Here is a 20,747-nt window from a genome sequence, read left to right as displayed (position 1 = left end):
GACCACGTTGCAGCCTTGCAAATCTCCTCAATGGAGGCTGACTAAGTGAGCCGTGACATGGCCCTCCAGAGTCAGCCCAGCTTGGGCGTAAGTGAAGGATATGCAATCTGCTAGCCAATTGGAGATTGTGCATTTTCTGATGGCGACTCCCCTCCTGTTGGAATCAAAAGAAACAAACAACTGGGCAGACTGTCTAAAGGGCTTTGTCCACTCCATGTAAAAGGCCAATGCTCTCTTGCAGTCCAAGGTGTGCAAACTGCTTTCGCCAGGGCGGGTATGAGGACGGGGAAAGAATGTTGGCAAGACAATTGACTGGTTCAGATGGAACTCCGACACCACCTCTGGCAGGAACTTAGGGTGCGTGCGGTGGTCTACTCTGTTGTGATGGAACTTGATATAAGGTGCATGCGCTACCAAGGCTGAAGCTTACTGACAGGCAGATGATCTAAAGCAAACACCGGCGCTAGAGGCTGTTAGCGCCGTACTAGCGCCAGCGTTTGCTATCGCCCCATGATCAGAGCCCTCGAACGAGTGAAACAACCCACTTGAGGGCTCTTACCGCAAGTAAACAGGGCTTAACGCATTCATCCCCAATGATCAGCGACCAGCGCGCTAAAGATTCTGTCGCTGGCCGCGACAAACCCTACGCCAGCTCCGAGCTGGCATTAGGGTTTGCAGATCATTGGGGAGGAATGGTGAGCCCTGTCCAGCATGCATTTGCATGCTGGCAGGCCCCCATTCCCCCCAACGATGCAAAGCACCCCCCCCAATGACAGGGGACTGGAGGTCAAGCGGACCTCCGGTCCCCCCCCCCCCCCCCGACGATCTCACCCCCCCTAGGTTTAGGAAAGGCTGGAGATTCGGTGGGTCTCCAGCCCCCCCCAAACCCCCAGAAAAAGATTCCCTGGTGGTCCAGTGGCCGCCAGTCAACCCCCTCCCTCCCTCCCAGCGAGCGACAGGGGTGGGCAGACCGCCAGCCCACCCCAACTCCCAGAGTTGCCTGCTGCCGAATCCCTGGTAAAAATAACCCCGAACCCCCTCCCGGCCCCCCTACCTTAAGTTGGAGGAGGGACGCAGCCTGCCTCCCTCCTCTTCCTTCAACGCTGCAAAATGGCGGCGCCCAGCCCCGCCCAGTGCATCCTGGGATGCGCTGGGCAGGGCTACACACATAGTGGCCTGATACGCCTTCCTCCCAAAAGAGTCCAAGGTTCTAGATTCTCTGCCTGGGGGCGCTGAGGTATAGTACCTAGTACTCTTGGCTCTTTTGAGAGCGGAGTCCACCACCATGGAATTGTGAGGTAACTGAGACTTCATCAATCCAGGCTCCCTGTGGATCCAATATTGGGATTCAGTCCTGTTCGGGATCACGGGATTAAGCAGAGGGAACGACCAGTTTCACATAAGGACTTCCTTCAGTATATTATGCAAAGGAGCCATTGCAGCCTCTCTAGATGGAGAAGGATAATCCAGGACCTCGAGCATCTCAGCCTTGGGCTCATCCTCAACCTCCATAAGGAAGGGAATAGCTGCAGCCATTTCCCGGACAAAGGAGGTAAAGGATAGACTCTCCGGTGGAGAAAGTCTCCTTTCTGGTGGAGGGGAAGGTTCAGAAGGAATCTCATAGGACTCATCAGAAGAAAAGTGCCTGGGATCCTCCTCTTCCTCCCACAAAGGCTCATCTTCGGTATCAGACAAGACATCTCTCAGAGCAGTCCGAAACTCAGCCTGCCTCGACGCCGAGGAATGTCGTCCTCGATGGCGGTGCCCAGAAGTCGACGCCTGCCTGAACTCCGGTGAAGCTTCCTCCATCGACGTCAAAGGGGAGACGACCTGGGTGGTAGGCGGCACCGAGGTCGGGGACCTCACCACAGGCGAAGGGCCAGATACCGCTGCAGCAGACGGTACAAAAAGAGCAAGCACCCCCGACACCAAAGCAGACTGGCGCAGTAATCCTTCGGTCCTGATGCGCTCGTCGAGAGCCGCCGTTGGACAAGACTGCAAGGTCGGTAAAGGAGCTGGTGGCAAAATCTGTCGAGGCTCGGGAGCAGGTACCGGGCTGCTAGACTGACGCATCGGCACCTCCTGAATAGAGGGAGAGCGATCCTCTCGGTGCCAACGTTTCTCGGGTGCCGAATCCCTCAACGCCCCAGAGCTCCCGGCACCGTGTGTCGAAGGAGAACGATGATGGTGCTTCTTCGCTTTTGCTCGACACCCGCCATTGAGACTCCTCGGTACCGATGAGGAAGACATGGAATCCTCATGTCTCCTTGGGGCCGGGTCCGACGAAGGTCGGTCCCGGGGGGCCTGCATAACAGGAGGCCTCGAGACAGGTGGAGACCCACTCGATGCCTCACTGCTCCCAGAATGAGTTGGTCGTTCCGCAACCATTACCTTCGCTCCCGATGTCGATCCATCCCTCGATGTCGATGCCGCCGACCTCGGTACCGACGTCGAAGGACTGGACCAAGCCCCAAAAAGCTTTTCTCGTTGGGCCTCTCGAGACGCTTGAGTCCGTTTCTTAATGCGAAGACACAGACTACAAGCAGCTGGGCTATGGTCGGGCCCAAGGCACTGGATACACCAGGCGTGGGTATCAGTACCCAAGATGGTCCAGTTGCACCGAGTACAACGTTTGAAGCCGCTGGGTGTCTTCGATGACATGGAAGGAAAAACGATTTCGGCGAAATCAAAAGACGCGATCGTGCCTGTGAAAAAAGGGCACGAAAAGAAGGCAACAACCCGACCCCGTTGAAAAACAAAGGAAACTTTAAAAGGGCAAAAAACAAAAATAAAGAAAACTACGGGAAGTTTTTCTTTTTTTAACTGTAAATTTCTATTAAAAAGAAAAGAAATAAAGCAAAAGCCACAAAACGAAGAAATTATTTCCCGGGCCTGAGAGCAGCGGGAAAAAAACTGGGCCGCACCTCAACGTGGAGAAAATAAAACTGAGCGGGAACGCTCACGCGACAGGTGGGAAGTCGTCCGCACATGCGCGGTGCGCGTGGTTCGCACGCCAGAAGGCTCTGGTAAAACTTTAATTTTTTGCTTGCAAATTGCCAGTCCCCGGGCCGACGCGGACGTCGACCCACATGTGAGAACAAGCAGCCTGCTTGTTCTCGGAGAAACTAAATTACTTACTTTTACTAGGAGTTCTCCCTGCACAGTAGGATATAAACTCTCACAACATGGGTGATGTCCTGGCCCAAGAAAACCTGTCCAGCCTCTTCACTCATCAACAAGTTTTTGAAAAGCCTAATACATACACATGTATATCACTTCTAGCCTATCACTGTTGCAGAGGGACTGCTTGAGTATTTATTAAAACTTAGAGTAGAATACAACTCCTTGGGAAGGAGGGCAGGTATGTGAGGACTTGTATTCTGCTGTCCATGAAAAATATCTGCTACAGGTTAAGTAACTTGGTTTCCTCCAAGAACAAGGAGGACAGCAAGTCTTCACAATTTGGTACTCCCTATTTACAGACTACCTTCAACAGAAAAAAAAGGAGGGAAATATGCAGGATGCTGCAATAGGCAGACAACATTTTTTGGTGGCTACTAGTCTTTTTCAGATATTTATTTTTTTATTTTTGTGGAGCAGCCTAAAATGAAGAAAATGGGCCTAGGAAGGACAGAGGATTCTAATCCCTAAAGAGACTCTGAAAGATGAAATGGCCAAACCCACAGCTGCATCAGGAGTCCCTTTCTAAACAGTAGTAAAATGTAAATGTATGAAGAAAAGTCTATGTTGCTGCTATGCAAATTCCTTCCATTGAGGCTGGCCTCAACTGGACTACTGATGCCACTGTAGCTGACATTATGAGCCTTCACATGACCTTCCAGAATACAGCCTGCCTGAACATAAGTGAAGGAAATGCAGTCTACCAGCTAATTGGACAGCGTGTGTTTGGTAGAAGCAACATCTAACTTGTTAGGATCAAAAGAAACAAAAAGCTGGGTAGACTTTCTAAGGGTTTTAGTTGGTTGCAAATAGAAGGATAAAGCTTGTTTGCAATCCAAAGGTGCACATTAACTTCATTTTTGTGGGTATAAGGTTTAATGAAAAATACTGGCAGGAACTTAAGAAGGAACTTTGGATGAGCACGCAGAGCGGCACTACTGTTGTAAAGCATTGTTTAACATAGATCAGTTGCTAGAATCTTGAGCTCAAATACTATGTGCGCTGAAGTCCTCAATTCCTGGGCCCCCCTTTTTTAAACCCAGTATCTGTCTACCAGAACCCACACACATAGTAATCCCCACCCTCCACCCCCTGAAGGAACAACCTAAAGATCTTGTGTCTCCTCTATGTCTTCTAGGTCAGCAAGGACCACTGGATGGGCACTACAGTAGATATCCCACAAATGTTTATACTACAGCATCATCTGAGGGTGACCTGCCATAGCCATCCAGCGTTTAAATACCACTGTCTGCCCCATGTCACTAGATCTGTTTTAGAACCTTTGACCAAATTTCTCGGTGCTTTCCTTCACCCATTTGTGCTGTCCATTCTGGCTTAGAAAGCAAATTAGAATTAATAGAAAACAAAAATGAGAATTTTATAACACCTTTGAATCACTCCATGGAGCAACCATTCCTCGAATAATGTGTGCAATTCTGGTCACAGCATCTCAAAAAAAGATATAGCAGAAACACAAAAAGGTACAGAGAAGGGCAATGAAATGATAAAGGGGATGGGACGAATTCCCTATAAGAGAAGGCTAAAGCAGCTAGCTAGGGCTCTTCAGCTTGGAGAAGAGACAGCTGAGGGGAGATATATGATAGTCTATAAAATACTGAGTGGAGTGGAGTGGAATTGGTATCCAAACCAAAGTTTCAGCGTGCTTGTCTGACTTTGCTGTCTGGAGGTCTCAACGCCACCTGAAATTAAATATGACCAAAACCAAGCTTCTCATTTCCCCCCCCAAACCCACCTCCCCCCCCCGTTTTCTATTTCTGTTGATGGCTCTCTCATTCTCCCTGTCTCCTCAGCTCAAAACCTTGGGGTTATGTTTGACTCTTCTCTCTCCTCTCTGCTCATATCCAGCAGATCGCCAAAACCTGTCGTTTCTTTCTTTACAACATCCGTAAAATCCGGCCCTTTCTTTCTGAGCACTCTACCCAAACCCTCATCCACACCCTTGTCACCTCTCGTTTGGACTACTGCAATCTGCTTCTTGCTGGCCTCCCACTTAGTCACTTCTCCCCTCTCCAGTCGGTTCAAAATTCTGCTGCCCGTCTCGTCTTCCGCCAGGGTCGCTTTACTCATACTACCCCTCTCCAAGTCGTTTCACTGGCTCCCTATCCATTTTCGCATCCTGTTCAAACTTCTTCTACTAACCTATAAATGTACTCACTCTGCTGCTCCCCAGTATCTCTCCACACTCGTCCTTCCCTACACCCCTTCCCGTGCACTCCGTTCCCTGGATAAATCCTTCTTATCTGTTCTCTTCTCCGCTACTGCCAACTCCAGACTTCGCTCCTTCTGTCTTACTGCGCCCTATGCCTGGAATAGACTTCCTGAGCCCCTACATCTTGCTCCATCCTTGACCATCTTTAAATCTAGACTGAAAGCCCACCTCTTTAACATTGCTTTTGACTCGTAACCACTTGTATCCACTCGCCTCCACCTACCCTCCTCTCCTCTTTCCTCTACACATTAATTGATTTGTTTGCTTTATTTTTTGTCTACTAGATTGTAAGCTCTTTGAGCAGGGACGGTCTTTCTTCTATGTTTGTGCAGCGCTGCGTATGCTTTGTAGCACTATAGAAATGCTAAATAGTAGTAGTAGTAGTAGACTTGAATTGCTTGTATCTCTTTCCAAAAATACTAGGACTAGGGGGCACGCAAAGAAGCTTAGCAGTAAATTTAAAACAAACCAGGGAAAATATTTCTTCACTCAACATGTATTTAAATGCCGGAATTCGTTGCCAGAGAATGTGGTAAAAGCGGTTAGCTCAGCAGGGTTTAAAAAAGGTTTGTATTATTTCCTAAAAGGAACATCCATAAGCCATTAGTAAGATAGTCTCAGGAAAATCCACTGCTTACTTCTAGGTAAGCAGCATAACATTCGTTTTATTGTTCAAAGATCTTGCCAGATACTTGTGATATGGACTGCCACTGTTGGAAACAGCATACTGGGCTTGATGGACCTCTGGTCTTGTCCCAGTATGGCAATGCTTATGTTTTTAATCCTCTCACTTGATCGCTATTTCACAATCCATCTTATATGACTATGATCATTGGTACTTGGTGACATAGATATTCAATCTTCACCTAGAAACGTAGATAGTGTGGGTTTAAATTTTTTTAAATAAATAAATATTCCACTGACATGAGCTATTAGCACTGGTAGGAAGACATTGTCCACTAGAGGTCCCTATCTCAACCCCACCAAGTTTACTGTTGAAGCAACAATTTGATTGGGATATCTGCTTGTATTACGCTGGTTGAAAATTGGGGCCATTTTCATAAGTTGAAAATAAATAAGGAAAAAACTAAATTTTTGTGGTTGGGATCCCTAGATAGTATCAGAAACAAACTTTTGACATCATTAGGACCTAAATTTAAATTTGAGGCAGTTACCCGGGTTCTAGGAGTCTTAACAAGACAATCAACTCTATAGAATATCAAGTGAATAAAGTGGTAAAATTCTCTTTTCTTTGGATAAGGAAACTGCAGATGGTTTGGAAGTATTTTGAGGTTCCAGCTTTTAGACTACTGATCCAGGCACTAATATTGTCTCAGATTGATTTCTGCAATATTGTCTACCTGGGCTGTACTGTTATCTAAGTTACAAATGTTGCAAAACACAGCTGCCAGGTGTATATTTTGTACCCTACCCATCATTTTGACAATGCTTCTCTGTTATACAAGAAATTACGTTGGCTGCCAGCTGTGGCTTGAACGTTGGCTGCCAGTTGTGGCTTGAATTCAATTTAAAATGTGTGTTTTTATTTAAAATTTTATATGGAACTGCTCCCGATTATTCTCTAATCACTTTATTATCCTATATAATAATTCTCACCAACGTTCTAATCTTGCTGTCTGTGTCCGTGACTTTCTGCTAGGCTCTGAAGCCCTGGCTAACGTCACCGGAAAGGAGACACCAGATTGGCTAGCAGAGGGAAGAGGGGAGGAGCTGCGAAGCTATCAGAACTGAGCACTGAAGGAGAAACCGGCCAGCGAGGAGAGAGCAGAGCGAAGGACGGAGGGAAGCGGACAAGGGGAGGACCAGAGGAAAAAAAAAAAAATCCTCACAGCTGATCCACTCTCTTCCCCCCCACGAGTTCCAGACCCCACCTCCCTCCCTCCCTCCGATTTCCACACCCCACCTCCCTCCGATTTCCAGACCCCCCCATTCCTGCCACCAACCCTCTCCCGCCGCCGTTGCATACCTGTGCTGGCAGGGGACCCTAACCCCCGCCAGCCGAAGTCCTCTTCTCGGCCACGCAGCGTGGACAAATGATCTGATCAAGTTTGAATCTGTGTGCGTGCGTCTGACGTCCTGTGTACAGGACGTCAGACACACGCACACAAACAAGAATCGGGGGAGGGAGGGGGGTGTCTGGAACTCGGTGGAGGAGAGGGGTTTGGAACTCGGGGGAGGGGGGTCTGGAACTCGGAGGAGAGGGGAGGAGGGGACGAGAGGGGAGGGGGGGGGATGCACCACCTGTACAAAAACTAGAAAAAAAAAGAAGCAGGGGGACGACCCTGGAACTGGGAGGGGGGGGGGGGACGACGACCCTGGAACACGGAGGAAGGGGTGACACTGGAACTGGGAGGTAGGGAGGCGGGGCCCCTGGCACACACTCTAACTCACACACTCTCTCACTCACAGACACTCGCACCCAGTCTCAATCTCTCTCTGTCACACACACACACTCGCACATTCACTCTCTCTCTCTCACACAGTCACTCTCACACACACACACTCCAAGGAAAACCTTGCTAGCGCCCGTTTCCTTTGTGTCAGAAACGGGCCTTTTTTTACTAGTCTATTCATAATTCTCAACTTTCACGTTTCAGATACAATTAAATTTTACTTCTGTCAAATATCAAAAAGAACCTTTAGCTCTTCTTTTCCTTGTCAAGTTCCTTTCATTTGGAATTCTTTACCAATGTCCATTAAATGTGAGACTGATTATTTGGGTTTAAGAAAGAAATTGAAGACATTGTTGTTTCTGAATTCAATTTGGCAATGAGTAAGTTATAAGTTTTGTGATTTAAAATATGTATTGGGAATTCTGTCTCCATACTCCTCTAGTTATCTGGTCAGGTGTTCACGGAATATAAGCCATGTAATGTAATTTTGGTCTCACATGGAACAATTTTGAATTTGAACATAAGAACATAAGCATTACCATACTGGGACAAACCAAAGATCCATCAAGCCCAGAATCCTATTTCCAACAGTAGCCAATCCAGGTTACAAATACCTAGCAAGATCCCAAAACAGTACAACACATATTATGCTACATATCCTAGAAATAAGCAGTGGAATTTCCCCAAGTCCGTCTTAATAATGGCTTATGGACTTTTCTTTTAAGAAGCTATCCAAACCTTTTTTAAACCCTGCTAAGCTAACTGCTTTTACTACATTCTCTAGCAACGAATTCCAGAGTTTAATTACCAGTTCAGTGAAGAAATATTTTCTCCAGTTTGTTTTAAAATTTACTACTTTGTAGCTTCATTGGATGCTTTGGTGGCACTTCCTATAATCGTGTCAAAAGGATTGTTTTGGGAGTTGCTATGATCCCAGATAATGCAAACGTTTATGGTTTTCAATTTTAAAAAACAGGTTGTCAATAATAATCTGTTTTCAAATCACATCATACTTTGGCATAGGTATATTTATGATATATTCATCATTTGTAATGGCAATGAAAATCAATTATGTGGATTTCATAATTGGCTGAATACCAAAGACCAGAACTTAATGTTTGACATGACCTTGTGGGGGGGGGGGGGGGGGGGGGGGGGTGGACAGAGCGCTTGCCAATAAATTGTTTCTGCCATACTGGTCAGTCTATTTGTTCAGCCAATCTGGTTTCACCTGACCTGGTTGTACTTTCCCTATATGTCTCAAAATGAGACATGGTCAATGGACCTTGCGCCACTCAGAAGTTTCAAGATGTCACCTTTACAACATTCTCTGAACTGTTTCAGTCCAATCTGGTGAAAGGCATCCCCTTCCAAATGGTACTTGCGACAGACACTTCCAAACTGGGCTGAGGAATTTATGTAGATGGACTCCACACTCAGGGATTAAAATCTCCCAAGCAGAAACTGTATCAGATTAATTTCCTGGAATTGAAAGTAGTATGTAAAGCACCAAGGGCTTTCAGAGATCATTTGTCTAACCAGATCATTCTGGTACAGACTGGCAAGCAAGTTGTCATGCATTAAATCAACATGAAGGAAAGAACAGAATTCTAGTTGTTATATTAGAAAACTGTCAGAATGAGGTAATGGGTTGTCTCTCATGGGGATGACCCCTCACAGCATGTATCTGGCAGGGAAAGACAATGCCCTTGCAGACAAAATGAGTCATGCACTTCAGTAAGGCCAATGGTCCTTGAACTGAGGAATGGCTCAGAGGATTTTCCAGGAATGAGGCACAACAAAATACATTATTAGGTGGCAGAAGGTTGTTTTTCTGTCAAAAATGTCCAAGTTGCCATTTTTAACACCCCACTTTTAGACATTTTACTCCACAGTTCGTCCAAATTTTAATATAGCCGTTTTTCTGCAATAATGGAACAAAATGAAAATGTCTAAGGCCAAGACATTTCTGGTTAGACCTGTTTCAATTATGACTAATTGACCAAAAAGTGCCCTAAATGACCAATGGAGGGATTAAGACATAACCCCCCCTTACTCTCCCAGTGGTCACTGCCCCCCCCCAGCCCCTAAGATGTGACAGTGACAGTACATACCAGGCTCTACGACAGTTTCAGATATGATGGCAAGTACTATTAGAGGAGCAAACAGATCTCAGGAGTAGCCTTGTGGTTGGTGCAGTGTACGGTGGAGAAGGGGACCCAGACTGATATCCCACTTTAACTGGTACACTAGTGGTGGAACGTGTGAGTCCTCCAAAAAACACTAAATATCTACTGTACCTACATATAGGTGACACCTGCAGGTTGCAGGTTAACAGTGAAATGTGTACCTGAGACCTTTTATGTGAAGTCCACTGCAGTGCCCTCTAGGGTGCCCCACTGCTCTGCTGGGATGTCTATGTGGCCACTCTACTGCTGCCCCCCCCCCCTCCATTTTAAAACTTTCTACAATCAAGGCTAACTCCAGAGACATCTTTTCCATAGCTTTCAGCAAACTGTGTTGAAATTCCCAGAAGAAGCTTTTCCATCTCTTCAAAAAATATTCTATGTGACTTCAACTGCTAAAGAAAATGACTGAACATTTGATTTGAACATTTCAGATATTTTGGAATCTTCAGTCTGAAATAACAGCTAGAGCCACTTTACTGGTTTCTTTTGTTTTCTATTAAAATAGGGATTCAGTATTGAGACACCTATTTAATGGGAGAAAAGGTACAGGTAATCCTGATGTGTCTAAGTGGACGCAGTCCAGATGAAAAATTTGTTTTGGAATTGCGTTCTGCAGTAACTTCATTAGGAGCTTCCTTTCAACTTAGATTTCCTTTGAAATTTCTTTGAGGTATGTGAGAAAGGTTCGGTATATATTTTATGAACCTGCTCAGTTGAGTTCTTTTCTGGAAGGCAATGGTGTTATTCTTACTTAACCTCCTAGTTATTAGGATCGCTTTGGGTCTGTTAGGAATTTGACAAAAGTGTTTCTTACTCTTTTTTCCTTTTATTATTTTTTTCTACTTTTTGTATCCATCTTCCTATGGATTTCTAAGTCTAGGTTCCCCTCCTTAATGGGTGGATCAAGTTGAAATAATATTTATTTTTGGGGGTCACGTGATGACGCGGAGCTGAGCGGAAGCCTCTGACACCGGCTCCGACTCGAGCGCGTAAAAATCTGCAGAATTACCCGCGATCTCCCCCCAAGGTGATCCCCTGCTCTGCACCATCTGACGGCGGAAGGCGAGGGCTACAAAAGAGAACTCCAGTGGAGATTATCGCTGCAAGCGAAGGAGGGTATGCCCGCTAAGACCCAGCGGGGAAAGCAGAACTCCAGCGCGACGCAGGCTAAAATGGCGGCGGCTCCTGAGACGGCGATGGCGGGAACGATACCAGCAGAGGTGGTTCGGGACTTGGCGCAGCAGATCTCCGCGATGCTGGAAGAAAAATTATCGAAATTGCAGTTCTCGGTAGACCAGATACGCGAGACGCTGGAACGCCAAAGCGCCAGATTGCAACTTGTGGAGGAAAGAGTGTCGAGTTGTGAAGATGCAGCTGTAGGGACGAACGAGCGCATGGCAGCGCTGGAGAGGAAATGTGAGCAGCTGACACAGAAGGCGGATGATCTTGAAAACCGCAGCAGGCGGAATAACCTTCGGATAGTGGGCATCCCAGAAGCAGTAAAAGCGACGGAGCTTCGAAAATTTGTAGAACAATGGCTGCCTAAAGAACTGGGCCTGGACAGCAGCAAGTATCCTTTGCAGGTGGAGAGAGTACACAGAGTAGGAGCGGTACGTGCAAATGAAAGCAGGCCAAGGCAAGTACTGGCAAAACTGTTAAATTACATGGATAAGGAATCACTGCTGCAGGCGTATAGAAGTAATTCAGGCCTTGCCTATGAGGGAGAGAAAATAATGCTTTTTCAAGACTATTCGGCCATAGTTTCGGACCAACGGAAAGCCATGGGCCGTCATTGTAAAAGGCTATATGACAAAGGAGTACGTTTTGCCTTACTATATCCCGCGAAGGTGCGAGTACTGCATGAGAACAAAACTTTATTTTTCAATGAAGCAGCAGATCTAGAAAAGTTTGTGTCAACACTACCTTGAGAGAATACAGCAGCAGAAAAGTCAGGTGATGGATGAATATGAAAAATGACGGAGCTAGATGGGACAGGGATACTTCTATGGAATTTTTTGGTAGCAGACAAGGCAAGATCAGACATGAATCTAAGAATGACGATTGCAAGTATCATCGTACTCAAGGATATTAGCAGACAGGCAGTTTACCGGTTCATCATGTCAACATGAATGTGGAGAATCGAGAGAAGACTCTGGGCTATGAACTATTCAGCTACAGTTACAACAGGTTAAAATGCTGGAGTCTCACTTGAGCTCCTGGTTGAAAAATTTCTCATTTTTAGGAGCACAAGTGCTCAATTACTAGATTATAATGTTCAGATATGTGTTGAGTTGAGAAGAAAATTTTTGGGGTAACACCAGGAGGGGGGAGGGTAGGGGAAGAGAGGGCGGAGTTCGGGAGAGTTGGTGGTGTAAAAGGGGAGTGTGAGTGTTGAGCACTGGCATGCACAAGGGGTATGTGTGCTCAGAGGGATAGAATTAAAGGGGCAGTACAAGGGAAAGGAGGAATGGGCGGGGGTGGGGGGAGTATAGAGAAGGTGAGGGGTGGGAGGGAGGGAATGAGAGGTTCCTTACAAATACCTATGCGGAGTGTGTACAAACGAAGGGAGAGACCAGAGGGCAAGAGGAGAGGAGAGTTTGAAAAGCAACAGAAATTGGGGCAGTGTGTTTTAGCTCTGAGGGCTCAGCTGGGAAGCCTTCATAGTATTGGGAACTATTGCGCAGGATGACAGGAGACATTTTGTTATGAATGGCTTGTCTTAAGATTGTGTTGCTGAATGTGGACGGAGTGCACTCTCCGGTAAAGAGAACTAAAATTTTGCAGGCTCTTAAGCGCCAGAAAGCTGATATGGCCATGATTCAGGAAACCTACCTAAGTAAGCTAGAACACCTTAAGTTAAAGAAGGATTGGGTGGGAGATATATTCTTTGCATCATATAATGGAAGGCAGCGGGGGGTTGCCATACTGTTCCGGAAAAATGTGGCCTTTGACTTACATAATATGAACCAGGACTCAGATGGGCGTTACTTGATAGTGACAGGTGAACTGCAAGGGAAAAGGGTGGGAATATGCAATGTCTATGCACCCAATGTTTATAGCCACAAATTCTTCACTTTATTGAAAGCCAAGCTGGTAGCATTAGATGACTATCAACTTATAGTTGGGGGGACTTTAACATCACTAGCGATCCCTCAATAGATTGCAAGCCACCACGGAGAGCAGGGAGAGACCATGAGGACAAGGGTGTGAACTTGCTGATGAGAGATTTAGATTTGGTGGACATATGGAGGCAACAACATATAACAGACACTGATTACACTTTCTTTTCTCACCCTCATGGGGTCCACTCTCGCCTTGACTGTTTGCTTATATCATACTCACTCAGTGTTACAGCAAATCGATCGGGAATTGTAGAGCCAGCTGTGTCGGACCATGCACTAGTGTGGGCAGAGTTGTCCTGGGGTAGAAGGGAAGGACCGGCCCGATGGCGGATGAACCCGGCGCTATATAAGAGCAGGGACTTCTGCTCCTATTTAAGGAAGTGCTGGTTGGATTATATAGCGGAGAATGATGCAAGGGAGGTGAGCCCCAGAATTTTTTGGGAGGCTGCAAAGGCAGTGCTAAGAGGGAAAATTATCGCTTACGTTGCTTCCAAAAATAAAAAACAGGGGGAAAAAATAAAAGATCTTACAATGAAATTGCGGGAAGTGCATAGAGCACTTATGGGTCACCCCTCGGAAGGCAATAGAAAGACATACATGGAGTGTAGGAAAGAAATACAGAATGTGCTGGACGAGGAAGCAATTTACAATGTTAAATTGTATAAATATAAACTACATCAATGGGGCAACAAACGGGCAAAATGTTAGCATCTCTCGTGAATCAGAGGACATCGAGGAAATTTATCAGAAAAATTAGAAACAAGCAAGGGAAAGTATGTGCGCAGTTAACTGACATCCAAGAGGAGTTTCTACGCTTTTTCTCGTCCCTATATAAGGAGGGCTCCTTTTCAGAGGATAAATGCAGGGAATTTGTCGAAGGGATGGGTTTGGCCACTATCTCAGTAGAACAGCGGCAGATGTTAAATGCGCCGATACAGGGGGAGGAGGTTCAGAAGGTCATCAAGCGTTTAACCTTAGCAAAAGCACCGGGCCCCGATGGGCTGGGAGTGGAATACTATAAAATCTTACAAGATATGATTATAGCTCCCTTTGTCGCTATGTGTGAGGACACAAGAGAAGCGGGCACTATAGGACCGGTGTTAAATCATGCACATATATTTGTGCTTCCAAAGCCTGGGAAAGACGGGGAGTTGGTGGGCTCATACAGGCCAATCTCTCTGCTGAACCAGGATGTAAAGATATTGGCAGCAGTGCTGGCGGATCGTTTGGGAAGGGTGGTCCCTTGCCTGGTGCATGCAGACCAGGTAGGATTTGTTAAGGGCAGGTACCCGTCGGCCAACATCTTAAAAATATGCAGAGTGCTTCTGGAGGGGAAAGGGAGAACTGGGGATGCCATTCTAGCTAGCCTGGATGCCGAAAAAGCCTTCGATAAAGTGATCTGGAAGTATATGTTTTGGATATTGAGGCGTTTCGGCATCCAGGGAGAATTTTTGAATTGGATTCAGGCATTGTATAGTTCCCCGACGGCTCAAATACTTGTGAATGACTCCCTGACAGATACATTCACCCTGGGAAGGGGGACCAGGCAGGGGTGCCCGCTGTCGCCCTTATTGTTTATTTTGACACTGGAACCACTAGCAGCTAAAATAAGACAGGAGCCAAACTTGAAAGGGTTAAGAGTGGGAGGAGAGGAACATAAAATTAATCTGTTCGCAGACAACATGTTGTTGCTGATAGATGATGCGACTGAAACTCTGCCCCGGGTGATGCACACTATTCGAGAATTTGGAGAATTCTCAGGCCTCAGCATAAATTTTGAGAAATCAGAGGCGCTACCTGTCACTGCATCATGTCAATGTAGAGAATCGGCGACTTTCCCTCTACGCTGGGCACCGGGAGGCATTAAATACCTGGGGGTACACCTTAGTGCAGATCAGGCCTGGGTATATAAAAGAAACGTAATTGACCGTATAGAGGAGGTAAAAAAATTATGTAACCAATGGAAAGAACTACCATTAAACTTTATGGGCAGGATTGCATTAGTGAAAATGGTGTTACTACCCAAGCTCATGTATCCGCTACAAATGCTCCCGCTGTGGGTGAGAAAGGAGGAGAAAAGGTATAGAAGTATTATAGGCACTTTTATCTGGCATTCAAAGCGCCCCAGGATTGCATTTACTAAACTGATTCACGGAAAGGCACAAGGAGGCCTCAGACTCCCAGACCTGAGGAGATATAACGTGGCAGCACTGATGCGGTGGATACATGAGCTGATCTCAGGGGAGGGACATTATGCCCTCCAGAGTTTTTGGGAGAGCTGGTGCAGTCCAAATGATCCTTTTACGGTGTTAGAATCCTGGGTAGTGCAGGGAGCTAGGAAGATAGTGGGGAACCCATTTGTGGCTGCGCTACAGCGGGCTTGGAGGTGGTGGAGAGGACATGGAGAAGCAGGTAAGGGGGTCAGCCCATTCATGCCATTAGTAGGGAACTTGGCCTTCCCGGCAGGGCAGGGCATGTCGGTATTTGGGAGCTGGCGGGAAAAGGGATGTCGGTTCATAGGTCAATTTAGGAAACAGGGGGATGATGCCTTTCCAACCTTTGATATGGTAAAGCAGGAACTGCAGATAGCTGGCTCACAATTCTTTGCTTACTTACAGGCCCAAGACTATGTTCTGAGTGAAGAGCGCAGGACCCGGGCTATAGCTCATTTCACCAAATTGGACCTCCTGTTTATGCAGACTAATCCAATAAGCAATAGACTGACCAGGTGGCATCAAGCGATTAGAGATCACAAAAAAGCACCACATATGACACCATTGGCAGAGAAGTGGAGTGGGGACGTGATAGAAGAAGACACAGTGGAACGCCTAGGGGTAACATTCAGAAACCTGAGTAAGATAACCCCGAATGCAGCATTGCAAGACATCCAGTATAGGATTCTCTACAGGGTGCATATTACAAAAGCAAGAGGGAAAGCATTGGGAATGTGGGAGGATGACACATGTAATAAATGTAAAAGGAGTGTGGGCTCATTCCTACATTCTTTTATGGAATGTCCATCATTGCATACTCTCTGGGTGAATGCGTTGCGGTTGTTGGAAGAAATTCTGCAACGCACAGTGGAGTGGCAATACTCCGTTACTCTGATGGGATGTGGGGAGGCACTTAAAGGACAGGGACTGGGAGTGGCCCAGATCCGCTTTGTATTGCTGGCATTGATAATTTTGAAGAAGTGCATATTGCAGGAGTGGGTCAATGAGACACCTCCGGAGGTGGAAACATGGAAAAATTGTATGATAGAAATGGGCAGCTGGGTTAACATGACATATAAATTTGCTGTTGCACTGAGACTCCGTCAATACCGAGATCTTTGGTGCAGAGCTCAGACACTGCTTTCACAACAGCACTCCAAATCCGAGTAGTAAAGAATGTGTATAGTTGGGGAAACTCTCTACTCAATGGGGGGGGGGGGGGGGGGGGGGGGGGGGAGAGGGGGGTTATAAATAAACCGTTTTGGAGTCCAATCAGATTAAAGGCTACGCTGTGTTGTACCATGAACAATTTTATTCAGCAACTGTTATACTATGTTTATGTTATAAGATGTATTAAGTCTGACTTCATACACCAATAAAAATATAAAAAAAAAAAAAAAAAAGAAAGAATATTTACTTTATTTTGTTGATGATTTTATTATGTATATTGTTCTGGATTTCTTGTGAAAGTATTGTCTTTGATGTATTATTGAAATGCAAAATTTAAAAAGAAATGCTTCCCCCCCCCCCCCCCCAATACATCCCAATGGTTTGTTTTTGTGCATTTTTCCCTTGGTCTTTTTTCCCCCAAAAAAGGTCCTAAGAGACGCACTAAGCACAAAACTGTCTAGCAAACGGCCATTTTTGAAACCAAAGGTTGATCATTTTCTGGTTTGAAAATGTCCATGTTTGCTACTGGATTTTTGGATGTGCAGCCTGGAACAGAATAAAACAGGCCTAGGGAGGTGGAGGATTCTAGCCCCCAAACAAATTCTGTAAAACTATCTGAACTGTCAAATTGGGTACCCTGCTCAAGACAGTAATGAGATGTGAATGTGTGGACTGAAGACCACATCACAGCCATGCAAATTACTTCAATGGAGGCTGACTGCAAGTGGGCTACCAAGGCAGCCACGGCTCTGACACTGTGGGCCTTGACATGACCCTCCTGGGTCAGCCCAGCCTGTGCATAAGTGAAAGAAATGCAATCAATCAGCCAATTACAGATTGGGTGTTTCCCGGATGGCAACCCCCATCCTGTTGGGATCAAAAGAAACAAAAAGTTGGGCATGGGGCCTAGTCCGCTCCATGTAACAGGCCAATGCTCAATTGAAGTCCAAGGTGTGCAAGACGTTCTCGCAAGGATGAGCATGAGGTCAGGGAAAGAATGATGGTAAGACAATCGACTGGTTCAGACGAAACTCCGACACCACCTTCGGCAGGAATTTAGGGTGAATGCGAAGGACTATTCTGTTCTGATGAAACCTAGTATAAGGTGTATTACTATTATTATTAGTATTACTAAGGCCTGTAGCTCACTGACTCTACGAGCTGAAGTAAAAGCCACCAAGAAAATTATCTTCCAGGTCAAGTACTTCAGATGGCAGGAATCCAGTAGCTCGAAAGGAGCTTTCAACTGTTGGGTAAGAACAATATTGAGGTCCCATGCCACAGACGGAGGCTTTGACAGGGAGCTTTGACAAAAGCAAACCTCTCGTGAAGCGAGCAAACTAGAGGCTGTCCAAAGATGGGCTTACCCTCTACATGTTTATGATAAGCACTAATTGCACTGAGGTGAACCCTTACGGAGTTGGTCTCGAGATCAGACTCAGATAGGTGTAGAAGATATTCAAGCAGGGTCTGTGTAGGACAGGAAATAGGATCTAGGGTCCTCACACCAGATGGCAAACCTCCCTCTGTTTAAAAGAGTAACACCTCTTAATGGAATCTTTCCTGGAAGCCAACAAGACCAAAGGAAGCAAATTCTAGGCTCTCAACATCCAGGCTGTGAGGGCCAGAAACTGAAGGTTGAGATGCAGAAGAGATCTCTAATTCTAAGTGAGGAGAGTCGGAAAACACTCTAATCTCCATGGTTCTTTGGAGGATAACTCCAGAAGAACAGGGAACCAGATCTGCCTGGGCCAATGTGGGGCTATCAGGATCATGGTTCCCCAGTCTTGCTTGAGTTTCAACAAGTCTTCCCAACGAGAGGGATGGGAGGATACGGATACAGGAGGCCATTAACCCAACGGTGGAAGGCATCCGATGCTAGTCTGTCCTGTGCTCCGAGCTTGGAACAGCACTGAGGGACTTTGTGATTGAATGGAGTAGCAAAGAGATCCACCAAAGCAGTGCCCCACATTCAGAAAATCTCATGGGCAACGCCCATGCAGTGTGACCACCTGTGTGGTTGCAGGATCCTGCTCAGTCTGTTGGATTTGCCTGCCAGGTATGTGGCTCTGAGGAACCATTCTGTTCTGGACAGCTCACTGCAACATCCGAATGGCCTTCTGACACAGAGGGTACGATCCATTCCCTCCTCCCCCCCCCCCCCCCCCCCCCCCCCACCCCAGCTTGTTGGTGTAATACATTGCAACCTGATTGTCCATTTGAAGGAGTACACTTTGGTTGATCAGCTGATTTCTGAAAGCCTTTAGAACATTCCAGATTGTCTGTAGCTCCAGAAGGGTGATGTGAAGATCTGTCTCCAGAACTGACCAAGCACCCTGAGTGTGAAGCCCATCTACATGAGCTCTCCACCCCAGATGGGATGCATCCTTTGTCAGAACCTTCTGGGGCTGAGAAATTTAGAATGGAAAGCCCATAGTCAAACTGGATCGAATAGCCCACAAGAGTAGGGATTTAACCAACTCTGGTGACACCTGGATTACATCTGCTAGGTTCCCAGAGGCTTGATACCACAGGGAAGCGAGGGTCCACTAGGCTATTCTCATGTGGAGACATGCCAAGGGAGTGACATGCACAGTGAAAGATATGTGGCCTAGCAACCTCAGCATCTCTCAAGCTGTGACCTACCAGTCGGCTTGAACCTGAGTGATGAGTGTGACTAGGGTGCTGCCCTTGGCAAAGGGAGAAAGGCTCACACTTGCTGCGTGTCTAGCAGGGCTCCAATGAATCCCAATTGTTGAATCGGGAGCAGGTGGCACTTGAGGTAGTTTAAAACGAAACCTAGTAGGCTCTAGTACCCAAATAGTTCTCTACATGGACTCCTGAGCACCATCCTTCGATGTGCTGTTCACCAATCAATCATCCAGGTAGGGAAACACATGAACTCTCACTCTGTATAGTGACACTGTGACTACCGCCAGACATTTGATGAGCTGACAGAAGGCCACTAAAAGTGATGTGTTCCCAATCAAAATCTGAAATATTAGGATGTGTGTGCAGGCATCCTTTAAGTCCAGAGAGCATAGCCAATCTTGAGCCTGAACCATGGGAGAAGGGTGCCCCAGGGAAACCATCCTGAAACTTTTCTTGACAAGGAATTTGTTAAGGGTCCTTAGGTCTTTATCTCACTTGTCTTCTTTGGGACAAGGAAGTAACTGGAATAGAATCTCTTCCCTTCTTCCTCTGGTGGAACGGGCTCGACCGCATGGGCCTTTAGAAGGGTGGAGAGTTCCTCTACAAGCACCTCCTTGTGATGAGAAGGAACTCTTATTGACCTATAAGTGCATTCACTCTGCAGCTCCTCAGTACCTCTCCACTCTCATCTCTCCCTACATTCCTCCCCGGGAACTCCGTTCACTGGGTAAAATCTCTCTTATCTGCACCCTTCTCCTCCACCGCTAACTCCAGACTCCGTTCCTTTTATCTTGCTGCACCATATGCCTGGAATAGACTTCCTGAGCCGGTACGGTCAAGCTCCATCTCTGGCCGTCTTCAAATCTAAGCTAAAAGCCCACCTTTTTGATGCTGCTTTTAACTCCTAACCCTTATTTCACTTGTTCAGAACCCTTATTTTATCATCCTCACCATAATATTCCCTTATCTCTTGTTTGTCTTGTTTGTCTGTCCTAATTAGATTGTAAGCTCTGTCGAGCAGGGACTGTCTCTTCGTGTTCAAGTGTACAGCACTGTGTACATCTAGTAGCGCTATAGAAATGATAAGTAGTAGTAGTAGTCCATAAACCGCTACTAAGTAGTAGTAGTAGTCCATAAACCGCTACTAAATGGACTTGGAAAAATCCAAAATCCCAGGAATAACATGTAAAGAATGTTTGTACGTTTGAGAAGCTTGCCAGGTGCCCTTGGCCTGGATTGGCCGCTGTCGTGGACAAGATGCTGGGCTCGATGGACCCTTGGTCTTTTCCCAGTATGGCATTACTTATGTACTTATGTAGTAACTTGCTCTCGGCGGGCAATTTGGTGGTCTTTGATGCCAATGTAAGGCATAACCAATATGTACTATTTGAAGAACCCACCAGTCAGAGGTTACAAGTGGCCACCTTTCTGGGAAAAACAACAGCCTCACCCCACCACCAGTAGGTCATCCAGGACAGTCACTGTTATTGTGGCTACGCTATGCTGAAAGCCAGTCAAAAACTTGTCCCCTGTTTTAAGTGGGGAGCCACCTGGGCCTATAGGCCACACACTGTTGG

The 20,747-nt window shown here is 46.4% G+C and overlaps 1 protein-coding gene across 1 annotated transcript in view; it reads right to left on the bottom strand.

Annotated features, from left to right (window-relative positions):
- Positions 1-20,747, bottom strand: part of PHRF1 (PHD and ring finger domains 1) — a 406,375-nt gene that overhangs the window by 59,447 nt on the left and 326,181 nt on the right. The window lies entirely within an intron of this gene.

This window comes from Microcaecilia unicolor, chromosome 4 (genome assembly GCF_901765095.1).
Source record: "Microcaecilia unicolor chromosome 4, aMicUni1.1, whole genome shotgun sequence".
In the NCBI taxonomy this organism is placed as follows: Eukaryota; Metazoa; Chordata; class Amphibia; order Gymnophiona; family Siphonopidae; genus Microcaecilia; species Microcaecilia unicolor.
The sequence above is the reverse complement of the archived record's forward strand: the minus strand, read 5'-3'. Positions and strand labels throughout refer to the sequence as shown.